The sequence below is a fragment of the Adiantum capillus-veneris genome, chromosome 5, assembly GCF_014529385.1.
Source record: "Adiantum capillus-veneris isolate H3 chromosome 5, ASM1452938v2, whole genome shotgun sequence".
NCBI lineage: Eukaryota > Viridiplantae > Streptophyta > Polypodiopsida > Polypodiales > Pteridaceae > Adiantum > Adiantum capillus-veneris.
The window spans coordinates 50,086,143-50,106,329 of record NC_140935.1 but is presented as its reverse complement, the minus strand read 5'-3'; the positions used below and the strand labels follow the sequence as shown (position 1 = coordinate 50,106,329).

Genomic DNA, 20,187 nt, shown 5'->3' with positions numbered 1-20,187 from the left:
ACTAAAGATGAAGCCAAGAAGAGAAAGACCCGTACTAGGTCTCAAATTGACATCTCTGATTTCCCTATGGGATCTCGAACACAACCTTATGACTTGACAGCTGATGTGAGTTCTCAAGGACCAAAGATTACTTGGCCACAACTACTTCATATCTCCCCAAAGCTTCGACGACAATGGTCAAAAATGGTGAGCACGAGGGCAAAGCGAAGTAAGCTAGTAAGTGTAATCAAAGCATATGGTCTCAAGGATATAGTGCCTTTGGTGGAGGCTCAAATCAAGGGACAACGGATTCCAAAAACTTACATTGACAGTGGAGCAGAGGTTTGTGTCATGACAGAAAAGCTAATGCATCAATTGGGTTTAGAGGTAATGGAATCATCAAACTTTAGGGCAAAAATGGCCAATAATGTCTCTGTCACTTGTGTGGGTGTAGTGAAAGCTTTGAGAGTTTCTGTTTTTGGAATCACTACAGAGGTTGATGCTTATGTGATGACAGTAAAGGGAGAAGGATACCCCCTTATTTTAGGACAACCTTGGCTCATGGGTATAGGAGCTAGGCAAGATTGGGCAACAGGAGACTTGGAGTTGAGGCCTCGCATGGGTGGCCATAGTCGGAAGGTGGTTTATAACTTAAAGAATGGGCGACAAGAGAACCTTGAACTAGATACGTCAGCTGATGAGTGGAGCTCAAGTGGATGCTCCTCATCCATGGACGAGGAAGAGAGTGATAGCACTCTCGAAGTCATGGGCGTCACCATAAAGGAAACTACCTCATCAGAAGACAACCCAAGGATCCAAATGGAGAATGTGTGGGATGCCAGCCTAGAGGAGATGTTATCCAAGGATATAAAGGAAGAAGAAAAGGAGGGTTATGTAAATGTTCTCAAGAAGCATGCATCATTGTTTATTTCTGATTACACTCACATTACAGGTGTCACTGCAGTGAAGCATCATATCCATCTAAAAGAAGGGAGCAAGCCAGTAGTACAAAAACTAAGAAGATTAGGAGTTGTGCAACAAAATGCACTGTTGTCTGAGGTGAAGAGACTCTTAGAAGCAGGATTCATATACCCAGTAGAAGATTCAGAATGGGTCTCCCCAGTAGTGGTGAGGCCAAAGAAGAATGGTAAATGGCGAGTGTGCATGGATTACAAGCCACTAAATGCTGCAACAAAGAGGGACCACTTCCCTCTCCCATTTCAAGATGAGATTCTAAATGAAGTAGCAGGCCATGAGAGATACATAGTGTGTGATGGCTACTCTGGCTACTTTCAAATACGCATTGCAGAGGAGGACCAGAAAAAGACTACTTTCATCACACCATGAGGATGTTTTGCATTTTGAGTCATGCCTTTTGGTCTCACCAACGCTCCAGCCACCTTTCAACGATTCATGAACATGGTCTTCCAACCTTACTTTGGTAAGTCCATAAGGGTTTTCATAGATGACTTTTGTATTTACAGCTCCAAAAGTATGCATCTCGACAAGATTGATGAAGGATTTACTCATTTAGCTAAGCTGGGTGGACAACTAAACAAGGAAAAATGTCACATTGGGGAAAGCAAGGTTACACTATTAGGGCATGTAGTGTCCATTGATGGAATCGAGGTAGATCCTGAAAAGATAGAAACATTGCTAAATCTACCTTCCCCAACTTCCATCAAACAATTAATCTCTTTCTTGCAAAAGCTAAGATATTTGAGTAGATTCATACACTTACTCTCCCAAGTGATATTTCCTCTACAACAGCTGACTCGTCAAGAGACGCTTGTTTGGAGTGAAGAAAGTGATGGGCATTTTAGAGAGATTAAAAAAATGTTAGGGTCACTCCCTGTAATCCTCCAACCTTGTTGGGAAGAAACATTCTTTGTAAACCCTAGTGTGGGAGAAGAGGCCATTGGTGCTGCCCTCCTACAAAAAGATCCAAAAACATCCTTTATGAAGCCTGTGTATTTTGCTAGCCGCCTCATGGAAAACACAGAGAAGGCCTACACCCCGATGGAACAGCTAGTGTTAGCTCTCATGTTTGCGGTAACCAAATTTCGGCCATACTTGCTGCCGAAGAGGTTTGTAATTATCACTGTGGAGGATATGTTTCCCTATGCACTACAACATATGGAAATCTCTGACAAAATAGCAAAGTGGGTGGTGCGGCTTCAAGAGTTTGATTATACAATACAGGTTGAAAGAACAACTCGAGCATGCTTAGCCGACATTTTAACAAACAAGTGCTATGAAAAAGTTTTCCATTTGAAGAGAAAGGAACTTCCACCACCTCCAGCTCCAGAGGCTTTGGTCAATGCTTATAGCCTCTACTTTGATGGAGCATACAAGAGAACCAAGGATAAGGCAGCTGCAGGCATCGTGGTCTTATCTCCATTGGGAGAGAGGATCCATGGTGAAGGGACCACTCTAGAAGATGTCCACTCCAACAATGAAGCAGAATATCACGCTCTAATTCATGGCCTTTGTTGGTGCCTCGATAATTCAATTAAGAGATTAAACGCTTTTGGTGACTCCATGCTTTTGGTAAGGCAAATGCAAGGTACATGGGCTTGCAAAAATGCCCGTCTCTCTACTAAAATGAGAGAAGCCAAAGCTCTTATGAGGAGATTTAGGGAGGCACAAGTACATCAGGTGCCAAGAGACCAGAACAAGGATGCAGACCACCTAGCATCATCAAAGTTAAATGAGTCAATAGTGGGAGCAGTGGCCATCAAACTTCCACTTCAGCAAGGCAAGGAGGACTTGGAAGATATTATGCACATTCTGGAGCAAGGAGAGGCTCCTAAACACTTGAATGCAGGGGAAAGGCGATGGTTAGCTAGGAAGGCTACCAGGTATCGCATAGTAAATGATGACTTGTATTGTCTTGGTAAGGATGGTGTGCTTAGGAGAGTTCCTTTGAAGAGTGAAATTGAAGAGATTTTAAAAGCTTGTCACGATGATATGTGCGGAGGACACTTTGCACACGACGTCACTAGTAGAAAAGTTCTACAAGCTGGGTTTACTTGGCCAAGTCTTCATCGTGATGTCAAATACTAGTGTCAAACATGTGATGAATGTCAGAAAGCAGGACCACGACGGCTCATAGCTGAACCTCAGAACCCAATAAAGGTATATGGGCCCTTTGAGAAGTGGGGAATTGATGCCATAGGGCCTCTACCACGCACTCAGTCAGGTAAAGAGTACATCATCATGGGAGTAGACTACATGACTAGATGGGTTGAGGCTATGCCGACCAATAGAATTACTGCTAAGGATGTGAGTCAGTTCATCTTTGACCACATCTGTTGCCGGTTTGGCACCCCTCTTGAAATACTATCTGATAGAGGACCAGGGTTTAGAGCGGACTTGGTAGGAGAACTCATGAAGAAGCTAAATATTCAGCATCAACACTCTACTCCTTACTACCCTCAGTGCAATGGTTTGGTGGAAAAGGTAAATGGAATCATTTGCAAAATTCTCACCAAACAGGTACATGCCAGGCGCCAAGATTGGGACAAACACCTGAATGGAGCTCTATGGGCCTATAGAACGTCCTTCAAAACCACATTAGGGTACACACCCTTTCATTTGGTTTATGGAAAGGAGGCGCTTTTGCCCATTGAAGTGAAGTTAACAAGTCTTCAAATATTGGGTAGCCAGGTAGGCTCTCAAAAGGAGAAAGTACATCAAAGGATCATGGATCTAGAGAGGCTGCAATTGGATCGTGAAGAAGCCATCAACCACTATTCTCAAGAAGCAGAGAAGCGCGGAGAAAAGTTCAACAAAAAGCTAGCATCCAAAGACATCAAAAAGGGATCTCTAGTGCTTCGATATGACAATCGCTTCGACACTCGTAAGGATGGAAAGTTTCTTTTCCGATGGGAAGGCCTGTTCTTGGTCACCAAAAAGTTCAAAAATGGCTCTTACAGACTTCAAAACATTGATGGTAAAGTGCACAAGACCAGGACAAATGGATGGCGTCTAAAGCCTTATCACATCAGGATAAGGTCGGCTCAAGATCAAAGAAAGTAGGCTAGAGGCATAAATACCTCTAGCCAGGTTTGGGGGGGCTATGATCCGAGCCTATCACAAATTTTTGTTTATTATATTTTGTTGGTTTTCCTTGCTTCTAGAGGTTTACAATAAAAGAAAGAGTGAGAACCACCTCTTGGAAAAATTTAAAAAAAATGATTTGATAGGAATTTTTTCTTGACTAGTTCACCGGAGGTGAAAGGTAGAGGGAGAACCTAGTGGTAAAGAGAAGGGAAAATATGTAAATGTGAAAAGAAAAGATATGATGTGGTTGTGGAGCCATGCACCCATGATTCAAGGGTCATGAGTGGCTCATATCATCATGGCTTTGGAGCCATATGATGATTCAAACAAATGGGACCCAAGTGGAAGACTTGGTAAAGGAAGGAACCAGACACATGATTTTACTGAATTTTAAAAAAATACTTCCACTCCGATCCAAGAAAAGTTGTCTCATCAAAGTTGTAGCTGATGAGCTGGAGATTCTGGCCATATTTTTTTTATAATTTTTGCATCTACGGTCTAGGAGATATGGCCAAAATGGAGGACGCCAATTTTTTCAACTGTGGTGGAGACCACCCCCTCTACCTTTACACACACACACCCTTCCTTTTCCACATTGAGACCTTCTCTAAAAATCAGCCATTAGTCTTCTCACCCTCCTCTCCTTCCTCCTCTCTCTCAAGCTCAAAAACCCATCAAAATTCCTCTTCTAATCACCTCTCAAGTCATGCTTAATCTTGTTGTAATTCATAAGTTCTCATTCAACCCCTTTCTATTATTACTAGATATGTATTGATTTTATGTAGATTCTTTACATTTTAAAATAAGGAAGCTCTTGGACTCAAGCTATGGAGGAAGGAGTGAAGACAACACAAGTGATGATGGAGCTAATTGGTCAACAAATCACTTGGAAGGAGCTTCTTCATTGGTTGAATGTCCCTAATCAAGCTTCATTTGTACAAATTACACTTGGATCTTAACCTCACTCCTAATCACTCTCTTTCCTATATAAAGAGGCCTTCCCCTTTGTAATTTCAAGCCTCCCTCAGCCCCATTGAGTCTTTGTATCACTCACCATGAGCCCATAAGCTCATTCATTCACTCTATTCTTGCACATTCTAGAGTGCAAATTGTTTCATGCTAGTAACCTCTCCTTCTCTTACTTATGTTAATTAAGAGAAATCTTTTATATATATGTGAGAGTGCTTGATGTGATCTTGGCTAATCCTTGAGTGGTTGTTTGGTAATCTACATGCTATTTGTGTTGGGAGTGTTTGAAGTCATCCATTCCTTGTACACACACTAAGGTTAATGCTTCATTCATAGTGATCACTCTCTCTCTCTCTCTCTCTCTCTCTCTCTCTCTCTCTCTCTCTCTCTCTCTCTCTCTCTCTCTCTCTCTCTCTCTCTTTGTGTAGCGGTCCTAGCCCACGCTTCCAAGACTAGGTGGTGCCCTTATCTCATTTCCCTTGTGGCGCAATGGAGTTTGTTTTGGTGTAGAGGCCGCCATTCCAAATTTCCTTCGTCATAAATTGGTGCCCCCACGGAGGAGTTCTCAAGCAGCGCTCTGTCAATCCTATGAAGGAAGATCCATCAAATTCTCCGAGACTTCCACTATGGTCTCCCCAAGAAGCTCGAGAAAAGAAGCGTCTTTATCGACAAACGGCACGTATGCGGGTAAAGAGAGTTAACTACACACACCCTTCTTTGCTTCAAGGAAAATCTTGTAGTCATCAAGTCCCTAGTTCAAAAAATTGTGTTGAGTGCTTTGTGGCTAGTGTGAAGACACTTCCTTTGAAGCCTCGACTTCAGGTGGTGAAAGCACTCTCAAACTCGGGTATTAACAAGTTTTTGGAGGGGGAGCTACACATCAATGGGGTGCGGTATTGGCAAGAGGCTACATATGGTGATGCACTCCAACTACTATTAGCAAGAAGGCTCAAGGTGGTTGAGAGGGTAGCCATCCAACCCTATGAACTCTACAAAGCTGAAGATGGTCACACCAAAGCTAGGCTAATCACTGGTGAGCAAATTCTTCGCATCTCTCAAATGGTGGGATCCAAGAGAGCTCAACTTCAATGAAGTGCTTCATGGAAGTTTGTCTTTAATGCACCAATGAATAATCCCATTTTCTACAACTTTCAATCAGTTCAGAATGTTAGGGTGAATGTGCGCATTGATAGAAAGATTTTTTTCCAACAAAGATTGGTCTTCTATTTTGGAGCTGAGAGGTTGAGAGAGATATTGTTGTCCCCTGACCATATAATATTTCCTATTTTGGAGTATAATGTATCTTTTGATGTTCACATCTTCATCTTGCTTTAAGCATACTCCATGAATCATAGGGATTTATATGGACCTTTCCAACCTCTTGCTAGACAAACTGTGCATATAATAGCTAGCACAAAGCTTAGGTTCCAAAACATCATAAGGAACTTACTAGGCCCTCGTCGTCTAGCTGAGATTAATGCATCCATCAATCCATTTATTCTACCCTTAATAAGATATGATTTGGGCCTAGACGTTTTCATCTTTGTGCTGTATTGAGAGGAAGGCAACCCATTCTTATGATGGCTTTCCCAAATTTTTTTGGGCGTAGTGGGGAAAATGCTGAGGATTTTTTGGATAACTTGGAGATGGCTTTCCTTGTCTCTGGGAGGGATGATGAAGCATTGAAATTGATATCTTTTCCTTTGGTGCTCAAAGAAGAAGCTAAGGTATGGTTCCAGGCTCTAGATCCAACCCAAAGATTTGATTGGGAGGGATTGAAGGCGGCTTTCCTACGAAGATTTCAACGAGACAATTCGGCAGAAGAACTATGGCAATGGCTTCTGGACTTTCATCAAGTTGACCCTCATGGTTATGCAACCTATGAGGAAGGTTTTCTGAAACTTTGGGGGCAATGGTCAGACTCACTAAAGCCTGGTGAGCGAGCTCCCAATTGCCTTTGAGAAGCAATAAAAGCCTGTTCAACTGCACGCTGTCTAGTCCTGTTTTTTCTGGACAGTGACTCTTGCAACAGCAATGTGCATAATGCATCAAACTTGACAACTTCTGGATTTCCTTGGGTCATCAGTCTCCAAGTACGAGCAAAAGTCTGGTAGGAATCTGGTAAGGCATCAAGAACTGTCTGAAATGACTTCACCTGCAGAAATAAGCTGCTCATTGATATCCTTGACACTAGCAAGGAAAGTGTCCATATCATCCTCCTCATGCATAATCTTTGACTCCAGCTCTTTACGCAGCAAAGCAATTTTAGCCTCATTGCGGCTTGCATAAAGACCTGCTAGAATATCCCAAGCCTGTTTTGCAAATTTTGCTGAACGGATGTGAGGAACAATGGTGCGCTTCACAGACAACACAATCAATGCATGAGCCTGCGCATCCTTAACATCCCAACAAGCTTGTTCTGCCATAGGCAAAACAACTCTAACAGCTGCAATCCTTGCAGCAAGACCTATAACATCCTCAACATCGCCTACATCCTCAGAACCAGGACGTACATCAATTCCCTGCACAATGTTCCAGACACCTTTTGACACAAGAACATGTTGCATCATATAAGCCCACATAGGGTAGTTGTCCCCATCCAACGTGTCCTCAGCAGCAAACATCTTGAACACATCTGTGTTGTTGTTGTCAGCCATGGTAAATGTTGCACCTGATGTGAAAACTGCCCGAAAATAGGAGAAACGGAGCGGGAACAACCTATGCTATATAGCACAAATCGTAGAATACTATAAGGCACCTGTTATGCAAAAAACGGCACTGACAAAAATTCTGCACAAAATGACGAAATAGCCTATGCAGTACTGCCTGTAGTGGAAACGGAGGCCGAAATGATCCCAAATCAAAATTCTGAGCAGACCAAGCTCTTCGAGCTTATCCAAAATTTTTGTCGACCTGCGAACGCTCGCCAAAGCTCACTAAAATCGGAGAAAGTGAGCAGGCGTGTGTTGGAGCAGCTGGTGACTAACCCCCGGAGGGCGTGACCTGATCTGATACCAATTGTTGGAATTAGGGTTGCAGAGAAACACACACAACTTGGAGAAGACGAAGGAAGCTCAAGGCACACAATAGAGAGTGTATTACTTAGTGTGCTATGGAAAGATAGATAGCCCTAGAGTGATGGGCGTATATACAATGCACGGGGGAAAAAACCTCCTAAAGAGGGAAAAAATGCCCAGCGGTCCTAGTGTGTTCACACACATCACTACCACATGTATATGGTAACAAGCGTGAGTTTTATTTTTTCCAAATATTATCCTAACTTAGCAGGTAGACTATAGCCCTAGGTCAGCTTCATAAGCCTCCAAGGTTTGTGCAAAGTTCTTGCACCCAATTAAAGGGTAAGTTTTATGGTGCTTATTAAAATAAAAGGGAAAGCTCAAGACTAAGGTTATATCAATACTTCCTTATTTAGCAAGTTGACTCTAGTCTTTGTTTACGAATCTTGACTAAGCCACATGTCGAAAGTAGCCTACAATTGCTTTTAGTGAACTTAACAAGTGTGTGTGAGAGTGTGTGGTGTTTCCACTTGCCAAGATGAGTCCCAAGAAGGGGGGGGTGATCTAGAATGCAAGGCAAGAGTGGACAAGTGATGAGCATGCTTGAGCTTCATTAGGAGGAGTTCCCACCTCATTGGTAAAGTGTAAAGCATTCTAACTTAAGATTAGTTGCACTCTTACATAGCTATATAAGAGAGGGTGCGTTGCACTTTTGAGCCTCTTGATCCTCTCACTCTCTCTCTCTCTCAAGTGCCCAATATTGGCAAAGCAATCTCTCTCTCTCTCTCTCTCTCTCTCTCTCTCTCTCTCTCTCATGGGAGCTCTAGAGACGTAATCTATGCACAAGCTCTCGAGACGAACTCTATGCTCAAGCTCTAGAGATGGACCCTATGCTTAAGCTCTTGGTTATGGATTCAAATCCAAGCTGATGAAAGTTTCCTCTTCTCCATCTCTACTTTTCTATTACTAAGCTATGCTAGGAGCTTGCCCATGAGCAAGTGTACAAAGAATATCAATTCTCTTGTTTGAAAAATACTTCTCTTCACTTTCAACTTCCTCTTTCCCCACAATTCCTTTCTCCCCAGGGTTTGTTTAGGGTTTGGGAAGGAGGGTTATACCATGGAATCTTGAAGATACCATCTTCTTGATTTAATCAAGAGCACAAAACATGTATTGTAACAAATATATCTTTTGAGAGGATTATGATACAAGTCCTTTGAAGGGGGGACCACTTCAAGAAAATCCGGTCCTCATTGAGTAGTTAATCTTAATTGGTAATTATCTTTGAAATATGTGCATGATTGAAGTGTTTATAATGTGTCTTTGTGTAAAGAATTCAACTCCCCATAACCTATGTTCTCTTTTCTATCTCTCTCTTAAAGGAAAACTCTCTCCTTTCATCTGCTAAATCTAAAAGTAAGTATCAGACTCTTTGACATTGGTATCGAAGATGATGTTTCTCTTTCTTGCGTAAGAAGAGAGGCCCTTGAGTAATCTATGAAAGGTTGGAGTTTTTTCATTGCAATAGAGTAAGTGAGACTGGGATTTATTAACTTGGTTCGTATGCCTGTTTATAGGGTGCATGCGATATCATCGAGATCTATGGTCTTAATTATGGACTCTTTTGGGACTTGCCTATGGATTAACCATTATTGAGCTATTAGCAATCCCAAAAAGGACCAATTCCAACCTCTTAGTGTTACTCCACTACTCTTTGCAATTAACAATATCTTAAACCATGAGGGTAGTCACTTGAGTTCTAATTTGGGTGTAGTTACTCGAGTGCTAATTTTCAAGAGATAAGAGGAGTGGTAGCCAAAGTTTTGGAAGTGCCAAGGAAAGTTAGCATACACATATAGGAAATTTAATCATGTCCCAATATAATCAAGAGAATGTAATTAATATTGACAACTTAGATTTGGCTCACGATATAATATTTGATGATGGTTGTAGAGCGTTGAGATGTCAAGCTCACCATGTACAACTCCTGGATGACTACCATCGACAATCAACATCATTTGCGTGCCTTGGTGGATACACATATCTTTGCGAGTAATACTAGACCTGTACTATATCGAGTTGGTCTACCTACTGATAGCCGTTTTTCGGCTCTTTGTAATTGCCATAGTGAGTTATCTCACCCTACCAAAATCACCCAAACACTGTGGCTATCCCTACCATTTCACTGTACATAGGCGTGCGTGAGTCACGGGACTTTTCCCATATCTTCTTAAAAAACCCTCAATTAGCTAGTCATTGGGCTAGTTGAGCCAAAAAAATAATAAATAATAAAAAATATAAGTATATTATGGCCCATGCGTATGTAAATATTTCTTTGTATATAGGGCCTAAATAAAGGATTTTTTCATAATTATTTTGGTATTTATTTAAATATTTCTACCTAGGTGTGTGTTATTTATGCTCTGTACATTGCCTCACCATTACCACAATTTTTCTTACCATTTTTCATATTCTTTATTCCATATAGAAATATTTTCATGTAAGCTTCTCTTATATTTGGTGTAACTCCACCCCAACAAAAATCCAAAAAAACTAGTTTTATTTATGTGTATATTTTTTTTCACTATTGTGATTTTTCCCTTCCTACATCTATTTTGTTTTTTTTAGAACACCAAAAATATTTATCTTTTTATGGTAGCCTCATAATGAAAGAGATTTCTTTTCACCCCTTTATATTTTTTCCACTTATATTATTTATATTTGACATGTACATATTTTTTAGACCCCTCAATATTTGATTTTCTTAGTTGTACTATTCACTTATATCATAATCTCAACAATATCTTCAATTATAGACCTACCAAATAAGGTCAAGGGTAGGTGGCATGCATACATACACTATGGAGGGCTCACTCTTGGAGGTATTCAAAAGAATCATCCAAAGAAGGACCCCACAAGGACCTTGTGCAGTGGAAAAAAATGGTCGGTTTTGCTGAATTTTTAAAGTTCACTTGCTCTCCGAATTTGAAAAGGTGATACAAACAAAAGTTGTAGCTCGTGGGCTGAACTTTTGCCTCAATTTTTTTCATATTTTTTTTGAGCTACGAGCTGTGAGCTATGATTTTATTAGTAGACCCTAGTTTTCCCATGCTATGCAGCCACACTCTCTCTTCCACTTTATCATTTTCCTCTTTCACACACACTTCTCCACTCATCATCCCCACCTCTCTCACCACTCCTCTCTGCACCCTACTCACCTTCTCCTCAACCTTGAAGAATAAGAGAAACCATGGTGAACTCATACCTCCCACACACAATTCCCTTCAAAAATTGACCACCTAGTCTCATTTTTCCTCCTCCAATTTACCCATATCTATCAAAAAAACCACAAAATTTAGCCTCTTCTCTTAAAAGACAACATCATGGTGGTTGATTACTCAGCTTCAATTACCTTGTCTCTAAAGGAAGGTCAAGAGTGGAGAAAAAATGTACCGTCAAAGCTAGTGGACCGTCAACAAGCGTCAAAATTGGCCCTACTCAAGACACTTGGAGCATCAACCTTGTAAGAAATCCACTTTTTCTTACCTCTTAAGAGTTTTTATTCCTTATTTGTATCCTACATGGATACTCCCATTGTAAATATCCAATTCCATTTGTAAATTAATACTAACTCTACTAACACTAACCCACTATGAAAAGTCATATCACCTCCATTTCTCTCCTCTCTCTTTCCCCGCCAACTTCTTGATAATTCCAAGCAAAAGAAATTAGATAAATTGCTGAAAATCTAACCCAACCATGGTTAGAGGAGTAACCCTAGCCTTCAAAATTGCTATAAAAGGAGGGTGTAGCTAGCACAAAAGGGGGAGCCATAAGCAAGAGCACTATGCTATAGCTTGAGAAGCCAAGCTCAACCTCTCTAGAAGGAGCTCTTGAGTGGAAGCTCATTGTCTTATGCATGTGCATGTGTTGTAATAGGAGATTAGCAAGGGAACTCTATGCCATTGTAAGAGAGAGAGTGATCATTCAATTGAGAGTAGGAAATCTATCATTTCTCCTACTAGTGTAAGCCCAACATTTGCTGAATCAAGGAGGGTGGATTTGGACTAAGCTTGGATATTTTGTCTCCCTTCCAACGTGAAGTAATGGACAACAATGATGCGTAAGTGTCTTGGTGTTTTTTGTTAAGTTATTGATAGCTTGTCTCTGGTGTTGTCATCAATCTAGCCATAAATCCCACATACTGTAAGAGGGTGACAGGGTGGAGAGGACTCCCCTGGCTTTAAGACAGTGATTGGGGTGGCTTTTCTTGTGATGTGTTGTGGTGAAATTTACGCAAGCTATGTTGAACAAATACTAATTTCACTTTGATTTGTCATGACAGATTTGTAAGAAGGTATTAATGCAACAAGCACCCCCTCCCCCTTTCTCTCTCTTTCTTAAATATATAGTTGTGTTTGCTTGATCATTGCCGATACGTTTCAAAGCAGCCCGAGCACTATCTCTCTCTCTCTCTCTCTCTCTCTCTCTCTCTCTCTCGTGTTTTAGTGTGTGAGAGTGTTCCATTGGTGTTAGGGTTAGTGTAAATTCTTTGCTTGTTTGTGGGTTGCTCTAATGATTCTCCTCTTTTGCGTCCTAGTTCGCTCTTAAACTAGGTGGTGCCCCTTGTGTAGTTGGGATTTGGTTGTGGGTTTGCTGTTTTGGTTTGTGTTGTGTTGTGCCCGAGCCCCATTGAGCAGCACGGGAGCCTTGAAGGGTGTCTAGAGGTTGCTCTTCTTGTTGCCCGCCCCGGACCGCCTCACTACCAAAGTAATGACACACTTATCTACTCACCTCAATCATTAGTGGTCTACACTAGACCATTGTAAGAGTTCCCTTTTATGTTGTATTTCTCCCTTATGTTTTGTAGACCTCTTATCTTGAGTTAGTAAAGAAGAAGAACAATAGTTATTTTCCTCCATCTTTGTGTGTGTGTGTGTATGTGTACTTGCAAGGGCTCAAGCTCTCTCCTTCTCTATCTCTTGACATGGTATCAAAGCCTGGTTGTGTTTGAGGAGCTTGAAGCAGCAAGCATGAGTAGCCTAGAAAGTGACCTCGGTATTCCTGAGAGCTATTGTCAAATGCTCTCTAATTGAGGTGCTTCTTTTTGGAGATTGTGCATTTCAAGGTTCTTAATAGTCCATTGAATTAAAAATGTGGACCTAGATTTCCATTTTGGGTGCATTTTGACCCCTGTTTTGTAGTTAGAGTGCGTTCACATGCAAAAACCCTAAGGTTTGGGATTCTGCAGATCACTATTGGTGGTGTAGAAAGCTTCAGTTTGGTTGCAGTGTGGACATATACTGTTTAGTACAATGAAACATGTGTATGTAAGTAGATTGTGGTTATATGTAGAAATTGACTATTTTTAACAGGTTGCTCAAAGTCTTGGTGAAGGGTTGAAAACATGTCGTCCAACAATGATGGGCTTAATCAAATTATTAGTGAGAAGCTAGACAAGAACAACGTCCATGCTTGGAAGTTCAGAATGACCAATTTTCTTATGGTTAATGGTTATTGGGACTACATTGATGGAGAGAATGAGACAACACCACCGCTACTAGAGGAAGGTGCAAGTGGTGCACATATAAAGACGTTTAAAGATTGGAACCAAAGAGCTCAAAAGGTCATGTACTAGATTTTTTTGAGTGAGCAAGACACTATGGTTGGGCATATACAAGATGATCATACCCCTAAGGAGGCTTGGGACACTCTAATGTCATTGGATGTGACCAACACAAAGGAAAGGAATCTACAATTGAAGACTGAGCTAAATATTGTGCAGAAGAAAAACATGTCCATCAATGACTATTTGCTAAAGATAAAGAGCATACGTGAGTCACTTGCATTGATTGGTGTTATAGTCAATGATGATGATAAAGTAGAAGTCTTTCTGTGAGGTTTGGGTCCATAATACAAACAATTTGAAATTGGATCCATCTTTGAGAGAAGATTCCCTCATTTACAAATTTGGTGTCCTTATTGATTGTGGAAGAGAAGAAAATTGAGGTAGACTCCTCTACGTAGGGTGGAAAGAATTCTAGAATTTTCAACAACAGAGGAAGAGGAAGAGGACGTTGGAGAGGGGGAATGAGGAGCACGCCCAGCGCGTCGACACAGTTGCCTCCTATAGCCGAGGGCACACACTGCACCCCAATCCACTGAAAACCCAACTTCGATCGACGCACTGTCGACCAACCAATCCAAAATCACACCGCTACAACGCGCGCACACCCGCGTGGAGCACCACACGACATAGACGCTTCACTGCAGTCACTTTGCACTCTCCCATACGCTTAAATCATCGCACTCTCTCTCTCTCTCTCTCTCTCTCTCTGCAACAATTAATCGGAGCGGCACACACTTGCTGACACGCCCGCATGTACACACACGAGAGCAGAAGAGAAGGGGGGAAAGGGGGACGAGACGACGCAAAAGAAATCCATTGCAATGGGGGCTTTCTCTTTCATAGGCACACCAAAAAACTGTACAATCCTCATCATCGCAACCGGCGTGGACCAAATCACACGAAAGGGCAAGCCCCGCTCAAGCCCGGGCACAAAGTTTCCATAGTCTTCCTGCTCCTTGTGAGCTCTCCATGGCTCCAAACGAATGAGCAGACAAAAAGCTAAAAAAGACCCCTTTCTCATTGCAAAAAACTTTTTTATGAGGGCCTCCTCTTGATTTTAACATTTTTCTCTTCTCATCGACACTTGGCATTCCGAAGTCCCCCACTTTGACTATCCGAAGACCCTCTCTATATCATATGAGCCCCTAGGGAGCAACAACGACGCCGTCGTTGCTCCTTGCGGGAAACTCTCCCCTCAAAAGGGTTCTAGGGTTCGAGGACCACTTCAATGCAGAAACGCACCCCTTCATGGCCCTGCCACATCATCAACAGGACAGGCAGCGAGCACCGCCAACCTTGGGCAAAACCGCCACGGATTACCACCGGCCGCCTCGCGCAGCGCTAGCGACACCCGCTCCATAGCCGGAGCTCCAAGCTCCCCAACTCACTTCGACACCCACTATGGGCGCCTTCTTGCGGACTTGTACCTTAGACTGCTGCTCGCGGGCCATGCATGTGGGATCACCCTACCCGCCACGTGGCACACATCCATGAATGTGCCCTTTGAACCTCAAAAACCTTCACCCTCTCACAAAAAACTCCCACCTTTTGTGCTTGTTTGATCAACTGCCATCCCCTGCACAAACTTCCAATGCCTTGGCCGTCCGACTCGGCTAAAACCCGGCAAACGTGACTCCAAGCTCCAATCTCAGCTCCGCATTCCAACATCACGGTGACCTCGAACAGAGTACCCAAAAACGGGGAAAGAGCACCCGACCATCCACATTCGCTACGAGCTGTCAACTTCGGCTGGGCATATCCCCGCATTCCGGACCCCGATTCAAGTGCCGTCGACTCTGACTAGCTCCACAAGCTGTATGCCATCCACCAGACACCTGGCAAGCTAAAAAAAACACAAGCTGGCGCATTTCCCAATGCGGCCCATCCGCCTTGAAACTGACCCCTGTCAAATCTTCGATGGCCCCTAACTTTCCATCCACAGCTCTGATTTTCGATCCGATAAGACTGGCATGCTCCACAACTCGAGCACTTCATGCATATGCACTCACATAATCTTTAGCCAACCACTTGCACCTGCCCAATCCGGCGACGATTTGCAACGCACCCCGCTTCAAACGGCCACATCTCTCTCATCTGGGCTCCGTTTGATGAGCCGTGTGGACCTGCTCGGAAAGCACACCAAGGGCCACACTCTGGCATGCAAAACCACCACTTCGGGCATATAGATCCACCATCCAATTTAGCGCCTGGGAGCATACCATCGGCCTAAAAAGCCACATCAAACATACATTTCCACATCCACCTCGCTGCAGCCACACTTCATAGCCGCACTACCACCATACCATGCACTAGCTTGCATATATATCACTGCATGGGCCATCTTCTACCGTCGACAACATTTGGCTGTACCATCATTGCCCACCCACTTGTTGAGCATTTATGCTCAACCAAAAGCATACTCACTGCACACCAAAACGGCTTAACCATAGGCGGGTTGCCCAATCCCCTGCAGTATCTGCTATTATCCTCCAGGATCAAACACCTGGCATTGGTCATTTTCATCCACAAGCAGCAGATCCCTATAGAACTGCTCCCAAACGCCAATCCAATAGTGCATATAAAACGCACCCAACATCTCCTCACTGCTCCACGCAGCTACTGGCATCCAAGCATCCATAAGAGCACCACTGTGCTCACCACTTTGCCCAACGGCCACACTAACAGACGTACCAACATCGACGGACAAACCTAACAAACCTGACCCTCCCACCCAACCATGTAAAGTGGAGGCACCCTCCACAGACTCCTGTAACTGGCAAACTGCCCATTGTATTGCTGCACTGACAAGCATAGCCTTCAAGACCCAATGGCACATCTCCCTAGACGGATTCACAGCACCCATAGCCTGCTCTTCCTCTTCACCCATGGCCAAATGCACCTGTTCATCACCCAAAGGCCTCTCTAACGACATCATACCATCGCAGTCCATGCCTGTGGCATCTTCAAACACCGTATTCTCATGCTCATTCACACAAATAGAGCCACATGGCTCAACCAATGCCTCTTGTAGACCATCCTCCTCAACCTGCTCTCCTTCCATATCCATGGCAGCTTTTTCTTTGGCCAAGCTCCGTACCTGCCTCACTATCAAAGCACACTGCACGGTCACTTTAACCAACATCACCATAAGCATGGTGCTGCACAAAACCTTTGCATGCATATCCTCAGCCCCAAGCTTGGGCACTACCACCTGCTCTTCAGCCACATTGGCCACCATCACATCTTTATATACCAAACCAGGCAGCTCTACCTGTACCATCTCAGACTCACTAGAGTCTGTATCCATGCCATAGGACGCGGACTCGTCCTCTCTACCTGTATCCCACAAACTGGAGCTCAAACTCCCATCACCATCATTGCCATAGGCTGACTCGGCACCTGTATTCACTTCCTTTAGCATCTCCAAAAAAGATTGGCTACTGCCAACTTGGCTCTGCACACTCTCATCTTCCAAATCCAAGCTCTTGGTACCTACAACCTGGCCATAACCTACACTTGGCATCTGCCATCGTCTCAGTACACAGGCTCTCTTTAACACATGGCTCGCCCTCGTTGGCAAGCTCATCCACCACAGGCACTGGCACCCTGCAAACATGCATCTCCACACAAGCGCAATTGACCATCGGGCTTACCTCCACAGGCTCCACACTTTGCATCCCTGGCACCATCCTCGACCTATCGAAAGAACACCCTGCTGCTGCCACAATCGGCGCACAATCTACCGGCTTAAGCAAGCCAAGCTCCACTTTTCTTCTCACCTTGTGGCTCTTTAACCTGGCAACCTAGACCGCTTCACCATAGCACCTAGGCTCGTCATCATCCACCTTTTCTCTAACCACAGGATGCAAACACGCAAGAAACTTTTCCATCTTGAAGTAATCCCCATTGACCACATTGGTGATAGCCACCAATTGCTTCCAACAAGCTTCGAACTCGGCCATAAAAACCTCAAAATTAGCACTTACATCTTGTTTGATCTATGCTTCCACTTCATCAATCGATAACACCTTACGAAACCACAGCAGAAGCTGCTCTCTAAAACTCTGCCAAACCTGTTTGTCTGCCGCTCGCAGACCATCAAACCATAGCTTCGCTTTTCCTCGCAGCACCAAGGGCAACGTATGCATCTTGTCATCATCACCTGTTATCTGCAATGACAACAGGAATAATTCATAATCTGCCAGCCAGTCATCCGCATCCTCGCTTCCGCTGAAGATCGGGCCACTGCTTTGCCACATCTTTACTTCAAATCACATCACCGGGGAGCTATCAGCGCGTTCCTCAGTGGGGGCACTAGAAGATGGAGAGGGGGAATGGGGAGCACACCCAGCGTGCCAACACAGTTGCCTCCTATAGCCCAGGGCACACACTGCACCCCAATCCACTGAAAACCCAACTTCGATCAACGCACTGTCGACCAACCGATCCAAAATCACACCGCTACAACGCGCGCACACCCGCTCGGAGCACCACACGACATAGACGCTTCACTGCAGCCACTTTGCACTCTCCCATACACTTAAATCATCGCACTCTCTCTCTCTCTCTCTCTCTCTCTCTCTCTCTCTCTCTCTCTCTCTCTCTCTCTCTCTCTCTCTTTGCAACAATTCATCGGAGGGGCACACACTTGCCGACACGCCCGCACGCACACACACGAGAGCAGAAGAGAAGGGGGGAAAGGGGGGCGAAACGACGCAAAAGAAATCCATTGCAATGGGGGCTTTCTCTTTCATAGGCACACCAAAAAACTGTACAATCCTCATCGCCGCAACCAGTGTGGACCAAAAGACACGAAAGGGCGAGCCCCGCTCAAGCCCGGGCACAAAGTTTCCATAGTCTTCCTGCTCCTCGTGAGCTCTCCATGGCTCCAAAAGAACGAGCAAACAAAAAGCTAAAAAAGACCCATTTCTCATTGCAAAAAACGTTTTTATGAGGGCCTCCTCTTGATTTTAGCATTTTTCTCTTCTCATCGACACTTGGCATTCCGAAGTCCCCCACTTTGACTATCCGAAGACCCTCTCTATCTCATATGAGCCCCTAGGGAGCAACGACGGTGCCGTCGTTGCTCCTCGTGGGAAACTCTCCCCTCAAAAGGGTTCTGGGGTCCGAGGACCACTTCAATGCAGAAACGCACCCCTTCACCCTGCAACGTCATCAACAGGACAGGCAGCGAGCGCCGCCAACCTTGGCCAAAACCACCACGGATTACCACCGGCCGCCTCGCGCAGCGCCAGCGACACCCGCTTCATAGCCGGAGCTCCAAGCTCCCCAACACACTTCGACACCCACTATGGGCGCCCTCTTGCGGACTTGTACCTTGGACCGCTGCTCGCGGGCCATGCATGTGGGATCACCCTACCCGCCACGTGGCACACATCCATGAATGTGCCCTTTGAACCTCAAAAACCTTCACCCTCTCACAAAAAACTCCCACCTTTTGTGCTTGTTTTATCAATTGCCATCCCCTGCACAAACTTCCAATGCCTTGGCCGTCCGACTCGGCTAAAACCCGGCAAACCTAACTCCAAGCTTACATCTCAGCTCCGCATTCCAACATCACGGTGACCTCGAACAGAGCACCCAAAAATAGGGAAAAAGCACCCGACCATCCACATTCGCTACGAGCTGTCAACTTCGGCTGGGCATATCCCTGCATTCCGGACCTCGATTCAAGTGCCGTCGACTCCGACTAGCTCCACATGCTGTATTCCATCCACCAAACACTTGGCAAGCTCAAAAAAATACAAGTTAGCGCATTTCCAATTGTGGCCCATCCGCCTCGAAATTGATCCCTGTCAAATCTTCGATGGCCCCTAACTTTCCATCCACAGCTCCGATTCTCGATCCGATAAGACCGGTGAGGCGGTCCGGGGTGGGCAACAAGAAGAGCAACCTCTAGACACCCTTCAAGGCTCCCGTGCTGCTCAATGGGGCTGGGGCACAACACAACACAAACCAAAACAACAAACCCACAGCCAAATCCCAACTACACAAGGGGCACCACCTAGTTTAAGAGCGAACTAGGACGCAAAAGAGGAGAATCGTTAGAAAAACCCACAAACAAGCAAGGAATTTACACTAACCCTAACACCAATGGAACACTCTCACACACTAAAACACGAGAGAGAGAGAGAGAGAGAGAGAGAGAGAGAGAGAGAGAGAGAGAGAGAGAGAGAGAGAGAGAGAGAGAGAGAGAGAGAGAGAGCGAGAGCGAGATGGTGTACAACTTAGCTTCAACTTTATATTTTGCACAAAAAAGGAACTTAGAGCTTGCGGAATCAAGTGACAAGATTTGGTTATAGCATCACTAGCACATTGTCTTAGGGTTATGGGAGCCCTCTCACCATCCACCCTCTTACAATGGTAGCCAAACAATAGCCAATGAATCACAAGCAACAAAACAACAACCTTCAATGAAACAAGTCACCTTATGAAGCTGAATGAGTTTGCCAAGCCAAATTGGAGGAGAAGCGTGAGCCTTTGGACATGAATTGCACCCAAAACTAC

General features: G+C 44.2%; 1 pseudogene; it reads left to right on the top strand.

Moving 5' to 3' along the window:
- Positions 1-13,437: 13,437 nt before the first annotated feature.
- Positions 13,438-20,187, top strand: part of LOC147457289 (uncharacterized) — a 28,291-nt pseudogene continuing 21,541 nt past the window's right edge.